The sequence below is a fragment of the Stegodyphus dumicola genome, chromosome 8 (genome assembly GCF_044657685.1).
Source record: "Stegodyphus dumicola isolate Sdum_Otavi_A_Nest chromosome 8, ASM4465768v1".
In the NCBI taxonomy this organism is placed as follows: Eukaryota; Metazoa; Arthropoda; class Arachnida; order Araneae; family Eresidae; genus Stegodyphus; species Stegodyphus dumicola.
The window spans coordinates 139688391-139713691 of NC_140775.1; the positions used below are offsets into that span (position 1 = coordinate 139688391).

At 34.6% G+C, this 25301-nt stretch overlaps 1 long non-coding RNA gene across 1 annotated transcript in view; it reads right to left on the reverse strand.

Annotated features, from left to right (window-relative positions):
• LOC146995985 (uncharacterized) overlaps positions 1–3130 on the reverse strand; it is a 44357-nt gene extending 41227 nt beyond the window's left edge. The window contains exon 1 of the long non-coding RNA XR_015042754.1: positions 2864–3130. This is a non-coding gene — a long non-coding RNA (uncharacterized LOC146995985). The remainder of the gene's footprint in view (positions 1–2863) is intronic.
• Positions 3131–25301: the final 22171 nt, after the last annotated feature.

The window sequence follows — 25301 nt, forward strand, 5'->3', positions numbered from 1 at the left end:
GGCCACAAGTCATAGTTCTCGTGTGTCCATGCCTGCTTTAAGAAAACTTTTCCCAGACGGACTCATATCGTGTCTTGCAAGATCCCCAGATTTGTCTGCATGTGATTTTTTCCTTAGTGATATCTGAAGAGCAGGGTGTACATTGATAAATCGCAAACCATACCGGAATTAAAAACGAAGATAATGCAGAAAATTGCATGGATTCAACCCGACCTGCTTTGAAAATTTTCAGTCAAGATTAGAAGAATGTTTACACAGAAATCGTTCTCATTTGAGGAGCGTTATTTTTAAAAAGTACATGGCATACTTTATTCAGCTGAAATATGTAAAAATATTTTGATAATAAATGCTTCATGAAAAAAATGGGTACTTTGAATTTCCCGCTTCACTGACGGACCCTGCATGTTGGTTTGGATTTAATAATAAAAGCGGTACGCTATAAATCTGTGAAAGAGCACTTCATAGATCTGAATTACAACATGGTAAAAAAATTATTAAAAAAAAGGCCGGAGTTTGTTTAATATTTATCAAATTCAGAAAAGTTATATGCTGTCATTAATTATTAAATACAACAGTCTTCTAAATAATATGTCTCCAATGATCCGTTTACTCAGTTTTAGCCTCTATCTGGAAGCCTACATGATTCCCCAACCAGATGATACAACAAATTCCCAGACGAAAACTAGTAAATGACGTATGTTGCGTAGGGTTGAAGATTCCGCGCACCCTCCGCGTTTTTTCACCTCCTAGATGGACGGACAGAGGAGAAGAGTGTACAGGTTTCTGGGCACATTGCCAAAGCGGCGTCACGCGCAGCATTTCTTGGCACACAGCCCTTTTAACCTCCCTTTACCCTCCACTTCCTCACCTCCGCTTCCTCCTCATCCCTTCTCCCCTACCTTCCATTTCTGTTTTTCCACGTATCGATCCGAAAGTTCCGTTTTGCGATTGGGCTGGCTGAATGACGTCATGCAGTAGGGTGACAGAGACGTAATGGGCTTCTTATTTTGGATTTTTATTGCTTTTCCGTGAGGGTGGTCGTGCGCAGGTTGGATCTGTATACGTCCTCTCCGTTTTCTTAGAATTTGGGGCTCAAACAGAAGAGTATTTATTGACAGAAAAGGGCGAGAAGCAAGGAGAAGGTTGTTGAGATCTCAGAATGTTAAAATACATCTTTGTTTCATATGTATCGAAATTCAAAGCATGTTCAAAGCACGTTTTCCGGGTAGGATTCTACCCAGAGTCTTCCTAGATATTTTCTGGTTTCCCGGAATCAAAGGAATGACTGCATACATAAAGATAGTTTGTTGATGTAAACAAATGCTTTTGCATGTGAAAACTACATCATTCCAAACAATGAGTGGCAACATTATACCATTTTGTGCAAAAACAGATACATTTTCAGAAGTATCTGACGTTCGTTTGAAGAATGCTATTAAAAATTTTATCATGCAATAACAAAAATAAAATTTAGGTGTTTGATTTTAAGAAAATTCGTTAAAAATCAAAAGCATCAGATTATAATGAAATCTACTTAGCTTAGTAACAAGTAAACGGATTGAAAAAGATAATCTTGATAATTAAGCAAAATCCAATGGATTGATGTTTCTTAAATTATGTTGGAAATCTCCACAGTTTCCTAGAAATATTTCAAAATCTAGATCAAAGTCTACATGTTTTTATGAGAAATGGTTGAAGATTGCAGAAGTTCCGCTTTAAACTAAAATGCTGCTTATAATTCGTCTCTTGCTGTTATGGAATTCATGAATTAGGAAATTTTCTGAACCTTATGTTTCTGTTTCTTGGGAAATTATTTAGAGTTGTTTTAATACCCGGAATTAAAAATAACATTTAACACATGAAAAAAGGATATCTAGGTTTTAAAAATATCTTTTCTGATGAATCCTAGAAAGCTCGTTTTCAAGCTTAGCTGTGAAACATTTAATTCAAAAACGACTGAACGTTTTGTTCATGTTCTTGGGTGAATTTCGAGAGTTGTTTTGATATCCGGTATTAAAAAGAATATTTAAAATGCGGGAAAAGGATATCTAGTTTCTAATAATATCCTTTCTGAAGTATATTAGAAAGCTCGTTTACAGTTTTAATTCTAAAACATTGTTGCTAGTTTTAATTCAAAAATCATTTAGCCTTTTCTTCGCCATCTACTACAATACGGAAAATAAAAGTAAGCCTATGTGAGAAAAAATTTCAGAATATTATAGACGGTTCATCAGTGAGTATTTTTAACACACATACGAAATAAGACGAAATACAACCATTAAAATCAGTAGACAAACATTATTTATAAATGAGCTAAAAAGAATCTTAGTTGAACAGTTTTTTTAAGTGGATAATAGTTTTAATGGAAAAATTAAGTTAGTTGTTAATTTTTACTTTAACAACAAATTTAACAACGATTTGTTGCTAATGAAGTTTAAACGATTCAGTTTTGTTACATACCATCAAAAGCTCAAAATTTTGCTTCACAAAGCAATCATCAAATGCCGCATAGGCTGCTATTAGGCCTTCTGTGTGAGCTATCTTTACAAGTCCTGCGTTAATAGATTCCGAATTATAACTTTTGCAAAATTATGCATAAAATAAATATTTAGAAGCACAATAGTGAAAATAAAATCAAGATTATATAAAATACTCCAAAAATAAGCCTAAAATTACAGTACAAAATACTCCAAATTAATAAGCTATCAAATCAAACTTCAAACAAATGAGCACAAAAGTACTTGCAACATCAGTACAGTAAAAGACCACAGTGTGGATCAGTTAAAAATATCAAATGTTATTTAATGCGAAGTGCGTGATAATTCGAAGATGCATGATATTCTGCATCGCAGTCAAGTCTTACCTTTCCCGCTATTTCCTGCTTTTGCATTGTACGGTGTTACCAGAAAACTACGACAAGCAAGCCAGCTTTTAAAATTCAGTTCAAAGTCTCTTAGATGGCTACCCAAGGATGGGTCTGCTACGAAAGTCCCAGCCGCGGTAAGATAGCTTCCCCGCAAAGCAGGTTTAGAATTGCCAGAAAATAGACAGTTAGGGCAGAGTTGCTAGATTTAGCGCGAAATCGTCCATTTGGCGACATTGGGCAACAGAATTCGCGATATGCCATAGCCTTCTAGAACCTAGCCATAGCCTAGATGGAGAACCTTCTAGGACGAATTCTTACCAGTTTGTCCCAGAATGTTCTCGAACACAGACCAAAAGCTGTATAAACCCTGCCTGTACGCGGAGTAGCAGTCTAGTGTCTCGTCAGTCTATGGAGAGTGTCTCGTAGTTGATCGAATCTAGTGTCGAGATGTCTCGTCAGTGTATCGCGAGTCGGTGCATCGAGGGCGTGTGTCGTTGAGCCTATCGAGTGTATCGTCGCGTGCATCGCGAGTTGTAGCGTGGAGAGTCTCCAAAGTACGCTGAGTTCCGAGAAAGATCGAACCGATTCGGGAGCTGGTGCTTTGCCGTGAGGCTATCTTCACCGTTATATCCTGAAGCCTGTGTTGCTATTGTTTCAGCGTGTTTGTCGTAATTTTTCGACGAATGTAAACGTATTTTTGGATTTGTCCTGAGTAATGCCGGTTAATAAATTGTGTTTCCATTCTTCATCAAGTGTCGTCGTTAATCATTCCAAATCCACGAATCCGTAGAAACACATAACTTACCGTGACACCTTTCGGATCTGTTGCGGAAAGATATTACTGTATACTGAAATCTCTCACTGTAATTACCTTTTTAAATAAGCATTTCTCGAAGAAACTAGTATTTTTGAGAATGTAAGTAAAATCGGTATTGAATATGGCTTACACACATAGGTTATAATACAGGTGGTATAATAGGTATAATACTGAGTGGAATCGATACTGTGCAGGATGCACACGGCTTAAAAGCAACAATGCATAATATCAACATAGCTTAGAATCGACACTCGCATAGGATAGATACTAACACTAGTACTGGCATACAATCGACACTACACAAAAGAAATTTTGAAAATGAAGTTAAAATGAAAGATTACTACGCAACGCAAACGAACGACACTACGCAAAAGAAATTTTGAAAATGAAAGTTAACACGAATAAGGAAAATTTATCACTTCCGCAGAGGCGTAACAGGCATACGATTGACACTGCATGAGAACGACTCTAGCACACGATTGACATTGCGTTGGATGGACACCAGCTTAGGACAATACTGCGTACACTAACATAAAATCGATCTACAGCAGCGTAAGAAGATGTCAACTTAGGACCGATGCTGCATGCGATACACTCTGGCTTAAGTTTCGACTTGGCATAAGATCGACAACAATTTAGGATCAAGACGGCATGGAATCGACTCTGTCATACGATCGACATTGCCATAACTTAAACAAAGCTTATAATTAGCAACGGCGAATAATCAAGCAGCAAAAAATATGAAAGGAGGGGTTTGGGAAATGACGGGGAGAGAAATGATTGTCTAGCAGTGTTGAAACGGGTGCATGGGACAGAAAAGGCTGAGAGTTTCTGCTCTAGACTTCAGATTCAATAGGATTTTTTTTTTAGATGTAGGAGATATGGAAGATGAGTAATGCCCTCGCCGGGACTTGAACTCTGGAATACCCGAGGAGTGTGCTACCGTTACACCACGAAGGCATGCCGAAAGGAGGGAGAAAATACCTTATAGCAGGGGTTCTCAACCGGTGGTACGCAAGAGAAAAATAGGTGGCACGCAAAGAAGCAAAGTATTTTTAACTATTAAATTCAAAAATTAAAACCCCAACATCCTAATTGAGTTTTCTCTCTAACACTCGTAAATTTATGCGATCTCAGCTTTATTCAAGTGGGGCGGAAGTAGCACTTAGTAGTGGTGGTACTAAAGGTTTTCAATTTTAGTTTAGACAGTACGCGTTAGTCAAAAGGTTGAGATCCGCTGCCTTATAGACTTACGGGTGGTTGTCATATGTAGGTTGCAGTATAAAACCTTGTAAGTTTAGTCATTCAAAGAATAATCTAGTGTTCGCATAATTTTAGTCATTTAGATACAGCATTGCGAAAACAACTGTATTCTCTGTTAAAAATGCTTCATTTTTATTATTTCTAATTATTCGAATCTAATATTTTAAAATTTCATTATTATGAAATAGATCACGTAATTTGAATATGGTTTTCCAACTATTCATGCCTTTTAACATCTTCATGTATTAAAAATAATTTTAGTTCGTACTGTGTTAAAAACTTTAAATAAAAACTAGAGCCGCCTCCAGCCATAGGCAACATAGGCCGGCATCTAGGTGCCGATTTTCAGAGAACGCCAAATAAGTTTTTCTTACATTCGACAATTAAATAAAAGTATATTTTACTTTCTAATATTAACATGTTACAAGGTATTTCTCCCGTTTTCCTAGCGTGCCTTCGTTGTGTAGTAGTTTTGCACGCTGGGCCGGAATTCCAGAGGTCCGTGGTCCGATTCCCGGCGAAGGCGTTTGCTCATTTTTCATCTCTCCGGCTTTTCCAATTAACCTAATGTCTCTACAGTGGCGCCCGAACTAAAAGGGTTGTGGATGATGATTCTCCACACCCAGGATTTGGCGACTAAGTTCCCTAAAACCCTAGTCGCCCTTTAAAAAGGGGAGTATATAAGGTGTTTATCCCACTTTCCTAGCGTCCTTCGTGGTGTAGTGGTTCTGCACGCTGGGCCCGGTATTCCAGAGGTCCGTGGTTCGATTCCCGGCGAAGGCGGTTGCTAATTTTTCATCTCTCTGGCTTCCAATTAACCTAATGACTCTACAATGTTATTTAATTTATATCAGGTACCAACTGTAGTGATTGCCTATCGCATTGAAAAGATAAATGCAATGAAACTTTCCAAAGATGACCACTCCAAGTTCCGAATGGTTATTGTTCTTCTGTGAAGGTGGTCGCCTTAGACAGGTTATAATCACTATCGATGTTTATGTATGTTTTTAGAAATACTTGGTTTACTTATTTTCAATAACTTGATTACTTTCAGAGGTAATTGTTTTAGTGAGATGATTACCCTGATGAGATCATTGCCAGAAACTATGTAAACGTGTAGATGAAAAGCACGACAGTGAAATTTAAAATAAAAATTTAAAAAAAAAATCGAATCTCAGGTTTTCACTTGTTTGACAGTTGCATGCATAGAGGTTTTCTGTATAATAAGTTGTTAAAGTATGTTATATTTTTTCCCTAATTTTGAGTTTATATAAATATTAATAATTTTAAGTTATTACTAATACCTTTGCTTTTAAAATAGCTAAAGCGCTTCACTGTATTTTAACCAATTACCTCTTGATAATTATCTTTGAATCTTATGACAACATAAGCGTACATCGGTACTGAATATCACTTCCCTAAGGCAACCACCTCCACAGAAGACGCAAATCATCTGGAGTCGTTGGTTGTGGTATAACAGCATCTCTAACAAATTAAGAAAAAAATCTGTCTACATATGCGAAAAGCCAATTTCTTCATTATTATTAGTATTTTTACATAGCAACATAATGTTTACTCGTTAATGTTATTTTCAGCTCAACTATTTTGAGCTTGCTTAATTTATGTAATGTCTCAGTGCCACATTTAGAGAGCCTTTACCAAGACAAAGTGCTTTGTGAAGCTACGCCCTAGTCACCACACCCTTGTTATAGATTTGTATGTAATGGCAGTGAAAGCTTTTGATTTAAAAATGAGGATAGAATGGTTTGGTAAGTAAAGTTCTGAGTTACAGAATATCTGTATGCAATGTGACCAAACATTTCATCTTGCTGGTTCTTGATTTGAGAGAACTTACTTTCGGCTCTTTTACACAGAATTTTAAAATATCCATATTATTCGTTTTTAAATACTAATACAAGAAACTCTCTCATAGCGACCTTATTTCTGAGGCGACCACCTCTGAAAATAATTAGTATTTCTTAGACATAGAAATAAATATTGGTAACGAACGTCTAAGATAACCACTTCCAGAGGTCCTTTTAGAATGATGGATTCAGTCATTATTTCTTTTACTGCTTGTAATTTCTCACTGCATGAAATTTCGCTCAGAAAACACATTTATTTCTAAGTGGAGAGTTAATAGAGTTGTAAAGTAATCGAAAAAAAAAGCGAAATCTCAAGTGAAAAACAGAAGGATAAAAAATTGAGTAATAGAATTAATGACAGTGAAAGAGATTTTTTTTTCTTCTAGGAAAATGGAAGGGTTTTTTTTTCGTGCTTCATGTTCTCACCATAAACAGAGAAAAGGAAATTATCATCTCTATTATTAGCTCATCATAAAACTGAGCGCTTGAAATGTGCCGAAAGTGAAATATTCTGAACGATTCCTGAAAGCATATCATTTGGAATGATGAGAAAAAATTCAATTTAGATGCCTCAGACATTTGGCCATATTACTAGCGTAGGAAAGAGAAAAAATTCGATCAAATGACAGCAAGGCGGTGGTTCTTTGATGGTTTGAATAAGCTTTATTTGGATCGGAAAATTTCGATTCCAATAATTACTTATCGGATGAATGCTCACCATCATCAAGGCCTTTACAGAATTATTTGTTGCTAATAGAAGAAAATATTACTAAAAGACGCTAGTTTCTTTCAGCAAGACAATGCAAGAATGCAAAAGGAAGCCTGGAAACGAAGTTCCAGCTATTGGTTGGTCTTCTAAATTTTCAGTTTTCAAGGCAACCCACTGTTCCTGATAATTTCTGTCTTCTGCATAGATGGTCGTCTTAGATAAGTGGAGCTTTCCTGCCGATACTTGCTTATTTCTCAAAAATTTTAGTCATATTCAGAAATGGTCATCTTATGAAGATGGTAGCAACTCGAGCTTTCAGTATATTTATTTTTCAGCATCCATCTTCCATATCTCTATATTAATGTAGTGAGTGAGTGAGTACACCGCTATGATGGCTACCGACCACGGACGTAAACCAAACGGAATTATATACCATCAAAGCGGGGAAGACTCCAAAGTAACAAGGTTGAATATTACATACTAATAACAGTTTTTACATAATTGATAACTGCAGGCACTAAGCGTTATTCTGGTTATCTGCTTTAAGTTCTGAACATTTGAAACATAATATTATTCACGGTTGTTTCTGCTTAGGCAGTGTCTTGAGATTTTCTCTATTTTATCAAGGGCTATTCTGGTTTTGAGTGTGTTAGACGTCCACATTGCCCAGGCAAAGTCCGCTGGTTTCTTCAAGTGCCAGGTTTCTTGTATGTACACAATGCAAGTAATAATGGTCCGTGTCGCCCTTCACTCCGCATTCGCAGAAAGGAGTATCCCTAAGTCTGAATCTATTCAGGTATACTGGGAATGGCCCATGACCTGTCAAGAACTGTGTTAGGCTAGCACAGTGGGTCTTTATTTCCAAGTTCTGTGATGAGTTAATAAAGAGCTGAGAAAGATCATAGTACAAAAAAATTTAAAAATAGAGAACCAAATCAGACAGAGACCAATCCAAACTGATAATGTGTGGTCCTTTCAATTTCGTTGCTTTCTTCGGTTTGTAGTTAATAGATTTAAGTTAAGATTTCTTCTTTTTTTTATTAATATTATTTTGAATTTTTTTTATTTATATTTGACTTTCCAGATTTTAAAATTAACTTAAGCCCAAGACGTTTTCAAAATAAAAGCATGAGGTTATTCGTTTGATCCATTTTCATCTCTCAGCATCCTTTCCCTTTGATCAGAATATTTTAGACACAGTGCTTTTTACTTTCTCAATAGAATGTTTACCTACTTTTCCTTTGCATCAGTTGACACAAATTTAGTTTTTGAAACTCTTTCAACACCTCTGCGAATTTAGGTGAGAGTTGTGAAAGCTCGAGTTAAAATGAGTAGAGTTATTAAGATCAATCCTAGTTGCTCAGTAAATTTATTGGCTTCAGGCCGTAATAAAAAATAGGGCTTATTGGCAGAAAATATGGAATTCAATAAAAATAATCGACACCTTTTACATAATTAGACTTTGGCTGATAAATAACAAGCTACACTGACAAGATATGCTATAAATTTCCGCAAATATTAAAATCAGAGATGGGATTTTTTAACAATCGAATGACAAAGTTTACTGATAGCTGAGAAAATGATTTGGAAGTTGAACTTTCGAAGCAACAATCCGAACAATTTTGCAGTGGATAGAGAAATGAATGAAACTCTATGAAATGTTTTTGTCATTATTTCCAATACCGGCATATCTTTTATAATGGCAAGAGGAAAAAAAAAAAAAAAATTGAAAAAAAAAAAAAAAAAAAAACTGTGTTTTCGAAGACCGAAAAGATTTTGAAGAACAAAACTTGAGAACACAATATATGTTTGAACGAGAAAGAAGCCATTTTTATGCTTAGCAGGCTGACATGATTTCGAATGGAGAGGCAATCAAACGGAATAAAGGTTTAAGGTAGATAATAGTGCGCTGAAACGAAATTCGGATAATTAGAATATGGATGGAAAAATTATTAAGGAAATTGGCTCGTATCCACGTTATACATGCAGACAACTACGAAAACGCCCATGCAGCCAGCTGGTTCGCCAGGGATTCGAACCTCGGACCGAGCTACCAATGTTCAGCGGCTTTTACCGTTCGGCCGCAGGTGGAGCTGCTGATTCTGTTTGGCGTTAACAGCTTTTATGGATAACGAAATATGCCTGACTAAATTAACTCCCCATTCACAGTATGTGTGAAAAAGAATTTTCGAAAATTGGTTGCGAGACATTTTAATGCTTCCTGAACTGCAGCATTAGTAAATAAAGATTTATCATCAAAGGAAACAATAATAGAGTGCTGGGAAGAAGTATCCTTAAGTTAATTGACAACTTCGAAAGAAATTTTTGTAGTGGAAGTCAGTAGTATCCAACTCGCAGTCCACAAATTACATTTTAATTATGTATTTGTTGCAAATGCAGAGTTTGTAGTTCCAGAGATATGAAGTGATGGACTCAGCTTATGTGCGCGACTACTGTTGAAGGAAAAGAGATACAATGAATAGATGTGGGGCCTGTCATACGGTTGTGTGTCAGGCCACATGACTAGGGTAATATGGGAAAATTTCCCACATTTGTACTGTCTGCAAATTTAGTCTGCCAACCGAAAGCTGGTGGCCCTTCAGTATTCTGAAATTTGCAGTTTTTCTGCTAAGGTTAAAAGTACGTTATTTAGCAGTTAATTCAACGTACTGGAATTGCCTGAAATAAATTCAGTCTAAAATTTAATATTTAACTGTCAATGAGTTTGAACTACCAAGTATAACCAATAGAAATTGCTTGCAAGTACCAACCGTTTTTTATATTTATTTAAAATTTCAGACAGAAAATAAATTTGAATTTTTCCTTTGTGTTATTATCATTGTTGTTTACATATGTTTGGATAAATATTCAGCAAATGAAATTTAAAATTTTATTTATCTATTTATATTTTGTTTTGTTAAAAATGTTTTAAAATTTTGTTTAAAAGGTATTCTCCCTCATCAGCTGCTTTCGAATGCAGCATCCATCCCGCATGCAATTCAAGTTGATCTGTTGCTAAGTTAACAAGTAAGAACGAAATGGAAGTCCAGTTTTGTGAACATAGTTCAAAGTGCAAAATCACTTTCATTTGATTAACAGTATTACTCATTCTTTTCTATTTCAAAGTTTCGTTCTAGTTTATTCCTGCATCTTGCTATGCAATCCTTGATAAAGTGATATCAGCAACTAGTCATTTGGCTTGATACATTACACATCATAGAAACGTGTCTATCTTACAAGCATCTGTTGTAATACCGATTTAAAAAAATGGTGCTTATGACGAAAAATATACCCGTTCTACCTTTCGCAATAGGTAAAATAGATATGGGATATAATGGGGAGCAAAATAAACAACTATTGACGAAATATTTCACGTCATTACATACTAAGTATTATCTCAAGGTACCTGTTTGACCGATAATATTTTAATACATCAAAATCGATAAGTAAGATAATTTTGAAAACTTGTATATACTTTAATACTAAGTCTACTAGGTTTTATTTATAGTGAGACGAATCCAAAAAAATTTTTAATTCGAATTCTAATCCTAAAAGGTTCTCTATCTCAAGTCTTTCATATAAAAAGTAAAAAAAAAAGTTCTTTAATATTGAAAAAATTTAATAGAACAAAAATTTGAAATTTCATTTGATAAAATATATATTTAGTAATCTAAATTTAAAAAAAATCTGAAAGCTCTCAGATTTTATATTACGCCCAAACGGTCCTTTTTTCCAATTTACAGACACATACAAGTTTCGAAAGCGTTTAAGCCAAAGCCACATTGTGCTAAAAATATTTAAAAACTGCATAGAATTTCCTACAGTTTCGCGCACTGGAGACAAAAATGTTTTATTGCCTACAGTGTTGTCACTGCTCCTTTTGAAATTGCTGAGTTTTCAATCAAAAAGTTCTAAAATTTTATAAAATATGAAATAGATAAGAAAACAAATTCCAAATTCCAATTTTGGGCTTTCAGGTGCTCATGTTCGGGTGGAGGACTATGTTACCAAAAATTTGATCACTCTAGGTAACGTTGTTTTTTCACAATGCGAGAAACATATATACATTCATGTAGAGTCTTCATTATTTAGTTTGTTTAAATATAATACATGCAGATAATATTTGGTGGCAACAATTTCCAAAGTGATTCGGACATTTAAAGGATTCGACGCAAAATGCCATTTTGAGACTAATAGCCCTTGTGGGCTAAAATTAAATCTACATATAAACATCTACAAATGAAATTTAAGGAAGGAAATACAGAATGAAATTCTTGAATTTTTACATAAATTTTGTCGACATAATTTGGAAAAATAATTGAGTAATAGTTTAATTTTTCTTACAGTTTTTTCGATTTTTTTAATATCTTTTTAAAACATGTTTTAAAAAAGCAAGTACTATTTCAAGAATTAACATACAACTTAATTAAATACTAAATATAGAACACTAAATTCTCTCTAGAAAATTAAGAAAAATCAGAAACTTTTTCAGAAATCAGAAACAGTTTTTCTTTTTTTCTTCTTCTTCTTCTTGGTGCTCTTTTTTTTTTCTTAAGAATCTCTCTCTCTTTTTTTTAAAAACGTTTTGTTTGATGATGTCATTTTTTTCACTTTTCTAAGATGAAAACTTGAATTTTTGACATTTTATGTTACTATGCATTTACATAAGTAAATTCTGCAGTTTTGAAAAACATCTACTTGTATGTTTTGGCAAATATTCATTTCGTGTAAAGTCAAAAAATATTTACTTAACATTCTTCTTCTAAATTTTGTCTTTATGTCACTATAACTGCATAACAAATTTGTCCAGGACTTTAAAATTTAGGTTAAGGTGATATCTTCGAACGCTATAAAAATCTGCTCTTTCTTGCATTCTGGAGTAGCTATAAGAAATTCTGTTCTATGACAGGAAAAAAAAAGAAGCTTCTAACGCAAATAATCGGCAAATGCATTTGTTGTTCTGAAATTAACCAAAAATGTTTAAATCTTTCTTGTTTTTACGAAAGTAGAAACATTTCAAATTATTTTTAAGTAACAACCCTGATTCAGTTTTAAATACAGAATTTCTTTCAGAAGTGATATTGTCATACTTAAAGCATGCTAAAAGAATTGAAAAAAAATATAGACAGAAATTTTCTCCTCAAATTAAAAAAAAAATGTATACTGATAATGGAGTTGCCACTATTACATTTTACTTCAAAAAAATTATTGTGTACACCGTGAATCTCTCGTACCGAAAACCTCTCTAAGATGAGAATCTCTAAAAGAAACCAGATTACAAAGGTATTTTTTTAATATCTATTTAGTATTTTGATCGAAATCATATTTTCAATACTAACATAAAATTCAGGACATGAAAATTTCTAATCAAGTATAATACATAACCATACTTCCAGATTAGAGCGAATTTTAGTATGAAAAATACAGTCCTAAGACAACTACTACCAAACCTCGGATTTGTTTTGGTCTTCTTTGGAAAAGATAATATTAAACGAGATGTTCAATAACGATATTTCTTTACGTTCTCAGAGATATTTTTCTTTGACAAGTTTTACTGTAATTTCAAGTGACAAACTTCGGAACTTCTTGTACCATCTCAAACATCTCATCAAAGGCAGAGGGGAAGACTCATGGGGACCACAGCCCATGGACTATCACCTTAGAAAGTAATTTTGATTACGCAGAATTTCATAAACCTCATTAAAGAACACTAATTAAGTTCTCTACGACGACCAGCTCAATCGTAGATCTATGTTATTTGGGGTCACGGATTCTCGCATTAGGGATGTTTCATTATAATTGTAGAGACATCAGGTTATTTCGAAGCAGAAGAGATGAAAAATGAGCAATGCCCTCGCCGGAGATCGAACCACGGACCTCGGACCTCTCGAATACGCGTCGAGCGGGCTAACCATTACACCACGAAGGCATGCTAAGAAGGTGGGAGAAAAACCTTATATACTCCCCCTTTTAAAAGGCGACTGGGATTTTAAGGGACCCAGTTCCCAAATCCTGGTGGTGAAGAATCATCATTCACCACCTTTTAGTTCGGGCGCCACTGTAGAGACATTAATTTTTTTTAAAGCAGAAGAGACGAAAAATGACAAATGTCCTCGCCGGTAATCGAACCACGGACCTCTGGAATACCCGTCGAGTGTGCTGACCGCTACAGCATGAAGGCATGCTAAGAAGGTGGGAAAAATACCGTACACAGTAGCATTTTATTTTTCTTTTTAAGAAAAGCTGCTCAATTTCATAATTTTTTTTTTTTTTTTTTCAGTTCCTCCTTTTACTGAAGCCTTCTTTTCTGTTTTAAAACTGAAAGTCGATTAAAATGATTTTCATAATGCATCATTTTACATAATTATACAGGGTGGTCCAAATAAAAACGCAGTGTGATCGAATTTCAGTACAATGCTGGTCTCATTACTGTACATGCAACATGGACGTATATGTAGGATACTCCATTTTGGCATGTGTAACATGACTAAAATAAGCAGACTGTCCGTAACTGTATCAACCTATCAAATTAGCATGCATTTTGGTTCGGTTTGAGCATACTTTTATTTCGGACAGCTTGCATAATACATATATAAGCATTATATCCTTTAATACCTATGTATGTATAATATTATGGATGCATAATATTCTAATTATTTTTATAATAAAAGTTATATGCTGTAATCATTGTAATGATAAAATTTCAAACGTGAAATCTTTCATGGCGGCCATTTGTCAAAGTGAGTAGAATTTCCGAGAACATTAAACATTGGTATTAAAGACGGCCTCTCTAAATTGAATATGGTATCGGGCATGATTAGAGAAAATTTCTTAAGGCTTGCATTAACTTTGATATTGAATATTACTTCTCTCAGATCCTCACCTCCGCGGAAGACCACACTACTCTGGAACCGTGGATCTTAGAGAAAGTTCACAATGTTTATATTTATTTGTTATACACAATTAGCTATCTCATGGTGACAACCTCAGAAAGTGACAGCATTTCTCAGATAATAAATAACAACTAGATTATAATAGCACACGACAAGGTCTTTTTGTCTAATAAAAGAGATATCTTCATGGAAACTATTTGAGTCCTATCATTGTTTCGTTATACGCTTCATTTAATAAAACACGGTGCCCAAACTTGTGTCATCATGTTTTATTAAATGGTAACGTTTTGATCTTCATAAGAATCGACAAAATGTCCTGAAGTCATTTTGATTTTTATGTTAGACATTAAGTAAAAACTGGATTTTGTATCAGAGAGTAATAGGCGGGGATACAGCCGATGAAATCCTCAAAGCCTTGCAATATCACAGATAATTATCAAACTTGACACAAACAAATTATCACAAGCAAATTAATCAGAGCTGCGAAGTTTGAGACACGAAAATTTTTATTCCTAGACTAAAATACATTCGAAAAACTATTTACAATAAATAAGTCATTATCACACTATTCGATTTTTGCTTTCATACTCAACCCCCAGCAGCGAAAACTGGTTTCGACGAGCACAGTTTTCTATTGAAATAAAAAAAAGAGAGGCTACATTTTCCTTCATAAAAGCTGAAAACATGCACGATCTGGAAAGCAGGAGGCAGGAGTGGCTCCATCTGCTGATCAGGAGAGTAGTATAAAAACTGGAAGACAGGAAAGGATCGTCGGCTGGAGAATCATGAGGTTGCTCCATCGGCGAATCAAAAAATTGAATTTCATCAGTAAACTGATTTTCATTGAAAACTGATTTTCATCAGTAAATCGTAATTGCATGATGTAAGAAAATACAATTTCTCTCATCATTTTCGATTATTTGCAAACGTTGCAATATAAAACGTAATTTCACAAAATTTCAAAGTGAAGAATCAAATTTTTTTTCCCTTTTTAGCAGTTTTCGAAGTCTTGATAATCAGACATCTATATTCATTCACCTTTCAGAAGTTCGGAAAGGCGGCTGCAGTCAGAGTCCAATGCAGATCCCTGTTATTCGGTGTGTTTGTCCCTTTTATGCTCACAGCGCAATGGGATGTGCACATGATTGTGACATTACATTACACACGTTGGTTCCTCTTTGAGTTCCCAGGGGAGCAGGTCTGGCTATAGGAATGTTCTAGAACTTTTGCTATATGATCTTGCTGGAACCATGTGGAAGGAATAAGCCTAACTGCCCACATGCATATGGACACATTAAAATTCGCTCTCTTCACAGCCTCATGTTGCCTTAATATGGATGGGCTGATAACCATTTATTATCTACGTATTTAGACATTACTGTTGAGAAATATTTTATGAAATGGCTCTTAAAATCCGTTTTCAAGCATTTTTTAATAAATACTTTTTGTTTCTTATCATTCTCTTTCTTGCAGTTTGCTTCATAAATTAGTATCTTTCATCATATTTATCATTGCTTATAAAATTGCTTCTTTCTGATTTTGGGGATTTTTTTTTCTTTTTCAAAGCATACTGATGCCATACTTAAATTCTCTTTTAATTTGCAGTGAAATCCTTCATAGTTAAACCAGTTGCCCTGGTCGATATGATCGTTAGTGGAGCCAAGTGCCTGCTTTCAATGACGGGGAAGGCATGAATGTTTTTAAATGTGTAATGTCTTTTCTGCTTGGGTCTCTCCCAGGGGTTGCTGAAAGATCAAGGAGGCTAGGAAATTCCTAAGTCCCGTCTCCAAGATGTTCTCAGACAAAATTATGATGGAATAGCGCAAAAGTCTTTTTGTCACTTACAAGATACCAAGATCTTGCTCAACGACAGGCTGTTTCTTTCTTTGATACTGATGAATTCATGCACCTGATTTAATTCTGATCCATTTCAGGAAGATATACATCATCAACAATAACAGGAATGTTGCGGCAACCCGTAGACATATATGCCTGAGAATATAATAATTGAGACATATTGCCAGGTTTAAAGCTTAATTAGATATCAGTATTGAACATCATCTCTGTAGGGCCACCAATTCCAAATTTGCCCGGAACCGTGAAAGGTCTTAGGGAGACTTGTGGAAAGTAGATGGAAGTGATGAAAAAAAATTAATAAAATTTTTATCGGTGCTACATAACATCGGAAAGTATAAATACAAATTGAAAATTGAATATTGATGCATATCATGCAGAACTATATTATAAAACAAAAAAAAAATTTTAATAATATGCGAAAACGAAATGTTAGAAAGAAGTGAACATTTCGGAAATAGAAACAGGTATGCAGGTACCTAAGATTAATAGGCTCCTAGCTCGTAATAAAGCTTCTCGAAATGAACACATCAAGGCAATTTCGTGATTTCACTAAGATGATTATCTATATTTTGGGATAAAAAAGTTCCACTTCTGTCCATTAGAGTAGATCTGAGGTTTCTAGGAGAAGAATTTCATCAGCTTTTCAAAAGTTATCTTAGTCCTCTTATGGGGTTTAAATCAAATTCAGTTGGCCATTATTAGTTGAATGCCTTCAGTTTCGAGAACTTGATTCAGAACTTGATTGTTTATTGTCGAGAGAGTTATCAAGCATAAAAGAAAGTCGGATCTGCATGCATCGTTAGATGACGTAATGTCAGTATTTGAATTTTGGAAACATTCTAATCAAACTGAATTTGATAATAAAAAATGGGTTTTCCCTTTGATCATTCCATGAAACAATAAATAAAATAGATCGGTTACTTCAGGAAATATTGTTTTTATTGATGTAAATAAAATTTTGAGCATCAGTGTGATGATATAAAACCACACAGTGTAATATGTGCTGATTCGCATCCTACTTTTGTCCTCATGTAAAGTTGGATTATGCCGTAACTGAGGTTGTTCCTTTACTGAAAATTCCCGTGCAGGCAAGAAATTTCAGAAAAGAAAAGTACCTAAAGTATCCAACAGTAAGAATGAGAAGCATTTTCTTAAATATAAAGAACGGAAACTATTAAGGTAGACAGTTTATCCCGTATCTTCGGCTTACTCTCGATATTGTTAATGGCGTACGGTTTAGTGACAAGACCAGATCTACACCTCCGGCCTCTCAGGCGATTAGTACAGTTGGCACTCAATGTAAATTAAATATATTAATAATTCAAAGCTAAATTTTCCTTTATTTAGTTTCCGCTTATGAAAAAACATAGTTGACGTCCTGCGAAACTTAGTTGGTGCACTAGGAAGCCTACCTACGTCGCTTATGCTTGGAACCGGCCCTTATAATCTATTTAATTAACTTATGAAATTAATATGCCTTCCATGCTAAACTTAAGGAAAAATAAATAATCTTCTAAGAATTCCTTCATAGAAATACTGCAGTTTATTTAACAGAATCAATAGATTTATTTGTGAATATTCCCTTACGAAAAATTATCTTTAATAAGTCACAGTAATTCTATTAAAATAGTTGTTTGCTTTATAAGTTAAATTAAAAGCAATTTCTGATTAACAGGGACAAATTAAATTGGTTGCGAATTAACCAGATCTTATTTAAAAAAATATATTGCAGACGATCGAAACATTACTATCACAACCCACAAGAATAAAACAAAGTTACTACTGGAAATATAGAAGGAGAAGAAAATTCGTGGGATCACAGCAGTGATAATAAATGATTTCACAGTACTTAGGAATTTTTTTAAATCCTCAACAGTACATAATTTAGTTATAATCTGGCAATATATAAACGTTTTTAAATTAATCGTTAACAAAAAATTGCTAAATCGTAAAAATAAATCAAGTGTACAGCTATTAATTTTCTGTTTCTCACTAACTCTTACTGAAATTAAAAAAAAAAAAAAAAAAAAAAAAAAAAATGAATGATTCAAATAAAAAATATTGTCCTTTTTGTTTTGAAGAGTTTTCTTCCTGTTTTAAATACTGATTTAATTTACGTAACCAAGTTAACTTACTCCTCATATTAAATTGCTTCGAAGTGTAGATAAACTGTTCAAAGTAATTTTTCTGTTAATTATAATGTGGGTTAATCTTTCCTCTGTTTTTCTTTCAGCCGCTACGCGATTAACTGTTTTTGGGTAGACTTTGTCCCCAAGTCATACCGGCTTATCAAGAGTCTACTGTACTTCTTAACATATTTAACATTAACTATTCGATAACTATTCGATTTGATTAATAATAATGTTAAGTATTCGGTATGGTTACATACATAGTATACACATTTAATTTATAACATTAAAGATATTCTCATAATGTTATTCACTTGAAAATTACAATTTCCCCTCTTTCTAAACGCTTGCTTCTTTTTCCCGTTTCTGTTTTTTATTTTCAGAAATTTTCATGCTTGGAGAAAGGGTTTAGTGCGAAGCTTCTATGAAGAACCTACGATAGGATGTATAGAAAAAACATTTTACGCAAAGTTATCTTGAGAAACTGAAAAGAAGATGACAAATGCTTTTTAGCCTTTTCTTATAATTTTAATGAATCAGATTATAATGACCTCCTTTTTAGGCTTTGACATCATTTTACGCGCATTTATTTGATTTTAAACATAAACATTCACGACATTCCTTAATTTCTTAATAGCAGCTGCGCAATATAACGTTCTGAGAATTTCATGCTTTTGAGCAGTCTGTTCGTTAGCAGTATTTACAACGCTACACATAAGCCTTCTGCGTGAGCGAAACTGCAAAATTTCCTGTTTAAACTTCTTATTTGGTTACGGTTACCTTGGAGCTGCTGCTGTAGTGTAACCACACGAGTATGAGTCACACACTTCACATTTCCAAAGAAGAGTAGGATTAGAAGAAAGCACCTGTTCAGAGTCTAAACAATTTGATTGACATATCCCGCCGAACACGACTGAGACAATTTATGGTTTTATAGTACACCTGATATTTTTCATTAATCTTCTAAAGGAAGCCTTGAGATCATTTTTATTTTTTTTTAACTTGTTTAAATAAATGACGCAGATTGATTGTGTGCGACCGTTTTAAATTTTTCTTACGGAACTTTTGAAGATCCTGTTTTAATTATAATATTTGAAAGATAAAAATAGAAGGAATTTAATTCTATAAACAGCATATGGAAGCTGAGTAAAGTACTACTTTTAACAACAAATATCTTTTGAACGAAGGCAATCTAATCCTAATCTTCCTCGTTGTTGTTTAGCATCATGGCACCTAGTGAGAACTCCAGCATGCAGCAGCGGTTAGTACGGCACACTAGCAGGATGTACTCTGCTTTATGGTATGTTATTTTAATACAGGCACTTCAAGGACGTTGCCAGCCTTCCATCTGCGAAAGCAACTTGTGTATTCATTACAGCGCAGTGTTAATTATATCCACGTCATTTGAGGCTGTTGTTCATGTAAGTCATTCTTTCATATGCATTTCACAAAGCGAAACACACTAAAAGGAGATGAAGGAAAAAAATTACGACTCGACTTTTTTTTTCGCAGTTGCTATCTTACAAATTATGTGTATTTTCTCCCCCCTCCCAGCATGAAATTGGGGTGTAACGGTAGCACACTCGGCGCGTATTCCAGAGGTCCAGGTTCGAGTCCCGGCGAGGGCATTGCATATGTTTCAGGTCTCTTGCTTCAAAAATACCTAATAAATCTACACGGTTACCAGTCAAAGCGTACAGTATAAGATAACCTTAAAGTTTATGCTTTAAAGCAGGGTTTCTTAAACGTTTTTCAGGAGCATTTTGTGAGACCCCATAAGTATTGCGCAAATCCGACACACGCGTGAGTGAAACAGTCAATTTTTTCACTTAAACTGTAATATACTATGGCAGTTTTAGTTCATTAATTTTAAGATGTAGAATAAAATTGAAAATTTTAAATAAGTGACAGACGAAATGACAGCGTCACGTGCAAAGCAAGGAAAATGAACGTTTATACTGTTACGAAATGTACTGGCGCGGTAAGATGGCTTCCCCGCAAAGCAGTTTTAGGGTTGCCATAAATGACAAGGGAAGGCTGGGTTGCCACATTTGGCGAGAAATCGCCCATTTGGCATCATTTGGCGACAAAATTGACGATATGCCATGGACGGTTGGAGAACCTTCTGGAACGAATTCTTACCGGTTTAGCCCAGAATGTGCTCGAACACAAGCCGAAAGCTATATAAACCCTGCTGGTCCGCAGTCAGTTAGAGTGTGTGTGCCTCGTCTAGCGAGCTGATAGTCAGTCATTGAGCGAGTGTCTCGAAGTCTATCTCCGAGGTGGTCGTCGAGTGCATCGAGAGAGTCATTTAGTGCATCGCGAATTAGTGCATCGTCGAGTTTTGTCTTCGACTGTGCTGAGTCGAGAGCTATACTCTTGTGTATCGTCGAGTGCATCGCGAATTAGTGCATCGTCGAGTTTTGTCTTCGACTGTGCCGAGTCGAGAGCTATACTCTTGTGTATCGTTGAGTGCATTGCGTGGAGAGTCTCGAGAGTACGTGGAGTTCCGAGAACAATCAAGCAGAGTTGGGAGCTGTACTCGGGTGCTTTGCAGTGAAGCTGTTTCCACCGTTATTGCCTGACAGTGTGAAGGCTGTAGCTGATCGTGTCAGCGTGTTTATAACAGTTCGACGACTGTAAAAGTGATTTTGGAGCTGTTCTGATTAATATTGGTAAATAAAGCGTGTTTCGATACTTCAGCAAGTGTCATCGTTATTCACTCCAAATCTACGAACGGTCGCGACCCACAGTTTAAGAAATCCAACTTTAAAGTAAAAGAATGTAAATGCGTCAAACGGAAATATGTAATTTTTCAAGGTCGAAGTTCGCATTTTCTCTTAATTTGCTTATTACAAAAAATTCCGGGCATACCAGTTACCGAGTGATAAGCCTGCTGAACACTGGTAATTTTAGCTCAGGGTGAACCTCGGCTGCATCGGAAATTTTTGTGCTTTTTCCATGTATAACATAAATATGAGATAGTTTCCCTTAGAAAATTCTCAATATAGATATCCTTCCTCTTAGGCGAGATACTTCTTGAGGCTTTTTGATAACCTGCATAATCCTAACACTTAATCATTATAAAAGTATTTACTAGATCATGTCTAAAAACGGAACAATCGAAAAATAGCAAAGAGTTTCTTGAATTAAGCAGAGAAGAAGTATTGCTTAATCTAGGGTTTCTTGAACTGTGGGTCGCGGCCACCAAGGGGGTCCTGGGACATGCAGCAGGAAGTCGCCAAAAATTTTAGCAGTTTTGATATTTCTTTAACTTATTATAATAATTTTACAATTACCAAATATTTTTGCACAGTGTATCTGAAAATAGGTAATGACAATACAGGCAAAGAAAAAACGAAAACGTTTCGACGTATTCTTTTTATAATATAAGTGTTCATTTTCGTTGTTTTGCACGTGACGCTGTCATTTCGTCTGTTACTTATTTAAAATTTTCACATTGTTCTATGTCTTAAAATTAGAAATTAAAGTAAATGACCTAAAACTGCAATAGTAAATTACAGTACAAGTGAAAAAAAATGCAGTTTCACTCACGCGTGTGTCGGATTTGCGCAATACTTATGGGGTCGCACAAAATTTTGTAAATATTATGGGGTCCTGGGAGTCGCCAAAAAATCTCTGTAAAAAAGGGGTCGCGACTGAAAAAAGTTTAAGAAACCCTGGCTTAATCCAAGGCATCATTTGTAAATAGAATTATTTATTCCATTATTCCCATTAAACTATATGATAAATTATTTCTCTCCTTTTAGTGCATTAATTATCATAATATCCATTTTAAATAAAAGCTTATTGTATTAAAATATTTTTTAATGTATTTTATTTTCTATCGTCCAGAGAATGAAGAAATCGCTTTGAATATTCAATTTCGGAAATTGGATGTAATAATGTTACAACGAGCATTTTGCTTGAAGGTAAAATGAAGAAATGAATTCAACCAATTCGTCATTAAGGTCGCCAAGTGGCAAACTCAAAAGCAATTTTTCTGCAAAGAACTCTTTTTCTTTTCTTCCGTCTGCTTCAGACTACACCTTAAAAAAATGTAAAAAGTCTCTCAGTTAATATTTTTTATCATTATTTATTTAAAAGAATTTGAAGCTTGTATTATAATCGATGAAAATTTCAAAATTCTATATCCGATACATTTTTAGATGTTGAAAGTTTTAATCCCAGAAGTGAAATAGTCGAAAAAATAGAGCGATTTCCGAAAATTCGCGAAAACTTCAGAAATTAAGTTAAAATTTTCATAGTTTTATTAGAAAGATTTCTTTACGCTCTATTCGATGGTGCAAACAGTAAGATTCTGATATGTTTAGTTTTTTCGTTAAACTAAGATATGTGCGAAAAATTGTTTAAACATTAAATAAAACAAATAAATCGAATTTTGAAAAACATCGTTTCACCACATTGCATTGTTATCGACCAAGAATTGTGTGTGCAAAATTTAAACTCCATAGTTTATTAGGAAGTAGGTTAAAAACGATGATGAAATTCCATTCACAGTGAAACTGCGTGAATGAGCTAAATAAAAGTGTTTTGGTCTGAGGAGTTACAAATGCTCAGACCAAAAAGAAATATTTACAATAAAATCATATATTGCCAATTTTCGTTTTATTGCACATATACTTTTCAGGATATTCTGCTGTAAAGGATAGTCAAGTCACGAGCTGCAGTAAAATGTCCACATTGAACTCAGTAATCAGATAATAAAATGACCATTTCAGCAGCTGTGCTAAATGGAGGACAGACATTTTTATATATAATATTTATTTATATATGTTTTCTAAGTAAAGAGAAGAACAGAAGAATTATAGTTTACGGTAATAAATTATGCAGAATGAAATTAGGATTCGTATCTAGCTATACGTTATAACGAGCGTTGACTCGCGAAGAATAGGAATTTGTAAAATATTTTTTTACAGCTCCCAACGTATTTATATTATATACTAAATTTAAAGAGTTAAAATTTATTAAATCAAAGAAATAAGAAAATAAATAAAACAGATTAATTCTGTTTGCCTTAACAAATAATAAACGGTCCAAATAAGTTCAGTTCTACAGTATAGCTGAAATAACAATTTCAAATTCATTTTTAGGAGTAGAAGAAATTTCATCTGCTATCATTTTCACTGCTGCTGTGCTGATATCGCAATTATTGAACCGAACTTAAATAATTTTAAATTTAAAAGTAGAATAATCCATGTTTATTAGACGCAGTCAATCTCATACTACTTGGCCCAAGGACATGAGATATTAAATTACCCCAATTTCTTCATTGGTAACAACATGCAGATATTGAAAAAAATTAATGCACAATGGACCCTTCCGTGGCGATCATATCTGGATATGGCCAATAATCCTAAGAACTTGAGTAAACTTTGTTAGTTAAACATCGTCTTTGTAAGATGGGTACCATCACAGATAGATAAATCATCTGCATGGCGTCTTAAGAAGAGTGTAGTAGAATATTGATATTTATTTATAGTCTATGAAATATAGGCCGCCTTTAGAAGTGATCCTGTAAGGGAAGTATCGCTACTGTATATGTAATACTGTGGATATGATGTATCAGGACATGTCTCATGGTTACTGAAAAATTGATAAGTGTAATTTGAAAGGAAATGAGGAGAAAGGAAAAAGGAGGAAAAAAGGAAAAACAATCAAAAGTTTTGAAGCATCCGGGTTAAGAAAGGAGAGTGCCGGTGACTCATTCTTCTGCTTCTTCAAGGCCATGCCATTAACACTAGTACCTATGTAGAAATAATCTCAACAATGCGAACACACCTATTTTTTTATAACCATGCAAGACTTCTTTTATAGTTTCGTCTTCTTAACGTCAGAACTATGATGGATATAAATCAGTTGTATAATAATTCAACTAACATTAATCCTTTCTAAGAGGATCACTCGAGGTTCTGTATGACTTTGGCCTATGGTGGAAATGGTCTTCTTACATAGGTAATGTAAATAATGATCTTAATATATGTTTTCTGAAATACTGGTGACTTTCAGAAATGGTCATCTTAGTGAGGTTACAGAAAATGTTGACATTGTACAATCTGTAATGCAAACATATTTTACACAGAATTTAGGGAAAAAAAGCATTTTTCTTAATTTTGCAGTTATAAATATATATGTAACTCTGTTAGGTTCTATTGCTCCATTTAAAATAAACCTAAGTTAATTAAAAACAGTTGTATAGGGTTATTTCTCTTTTTTAAATTTTCCAAGTCTACCTCAAATGTTACTTAAAAGTTCTTATGTGAGTTATTACTGATAGCTTAACTAAATGGTAATAGCACACAAAAGCTGATAACTTGAATTTATTCTACCTCACCAATTGTGTTGTTGTGAGAGACAGATTAAATTGTTGTTCCGTTTCTGTACGGGTTTGTGGATTTGGAGTTATTGATGACAACACTTGATGAAGAATGAAAACACAATTTATTAGCCAGTATTACTCAGTACAGCTCCAAAAACAGCTTCCAGAATGTTTATAGTCGTAAAAAAACTGCGGTAAACACGCTGAAACAATCAGCAACACAGACTATCAGGCTATAACGGTGAGAGCAGTTTCACGGCAGAGCACTAGAGTACGGCTTCGGACTCGGTTCGGTCGTTCACGGAACTCAACGTGCAAAAGTACAGTTGTAGCCTCTCGTCGCTACAATTCGCGATGCATGCGACGATACACTCGATAGCCTCATCGATGCACACTCTCGATGCACCAACTTACGATACAGCCAACGACCGGGTCAAGACTAGACTGACGATCAGCTCACTCGCTTACGATCAACTACTACTCCGCTTGCAATTAGGGTTTACGTAGCTTTTGGCCTGCCTTCGAGAACATTCTGGGCCAAACCGGTAAGAATTTGTTCCAG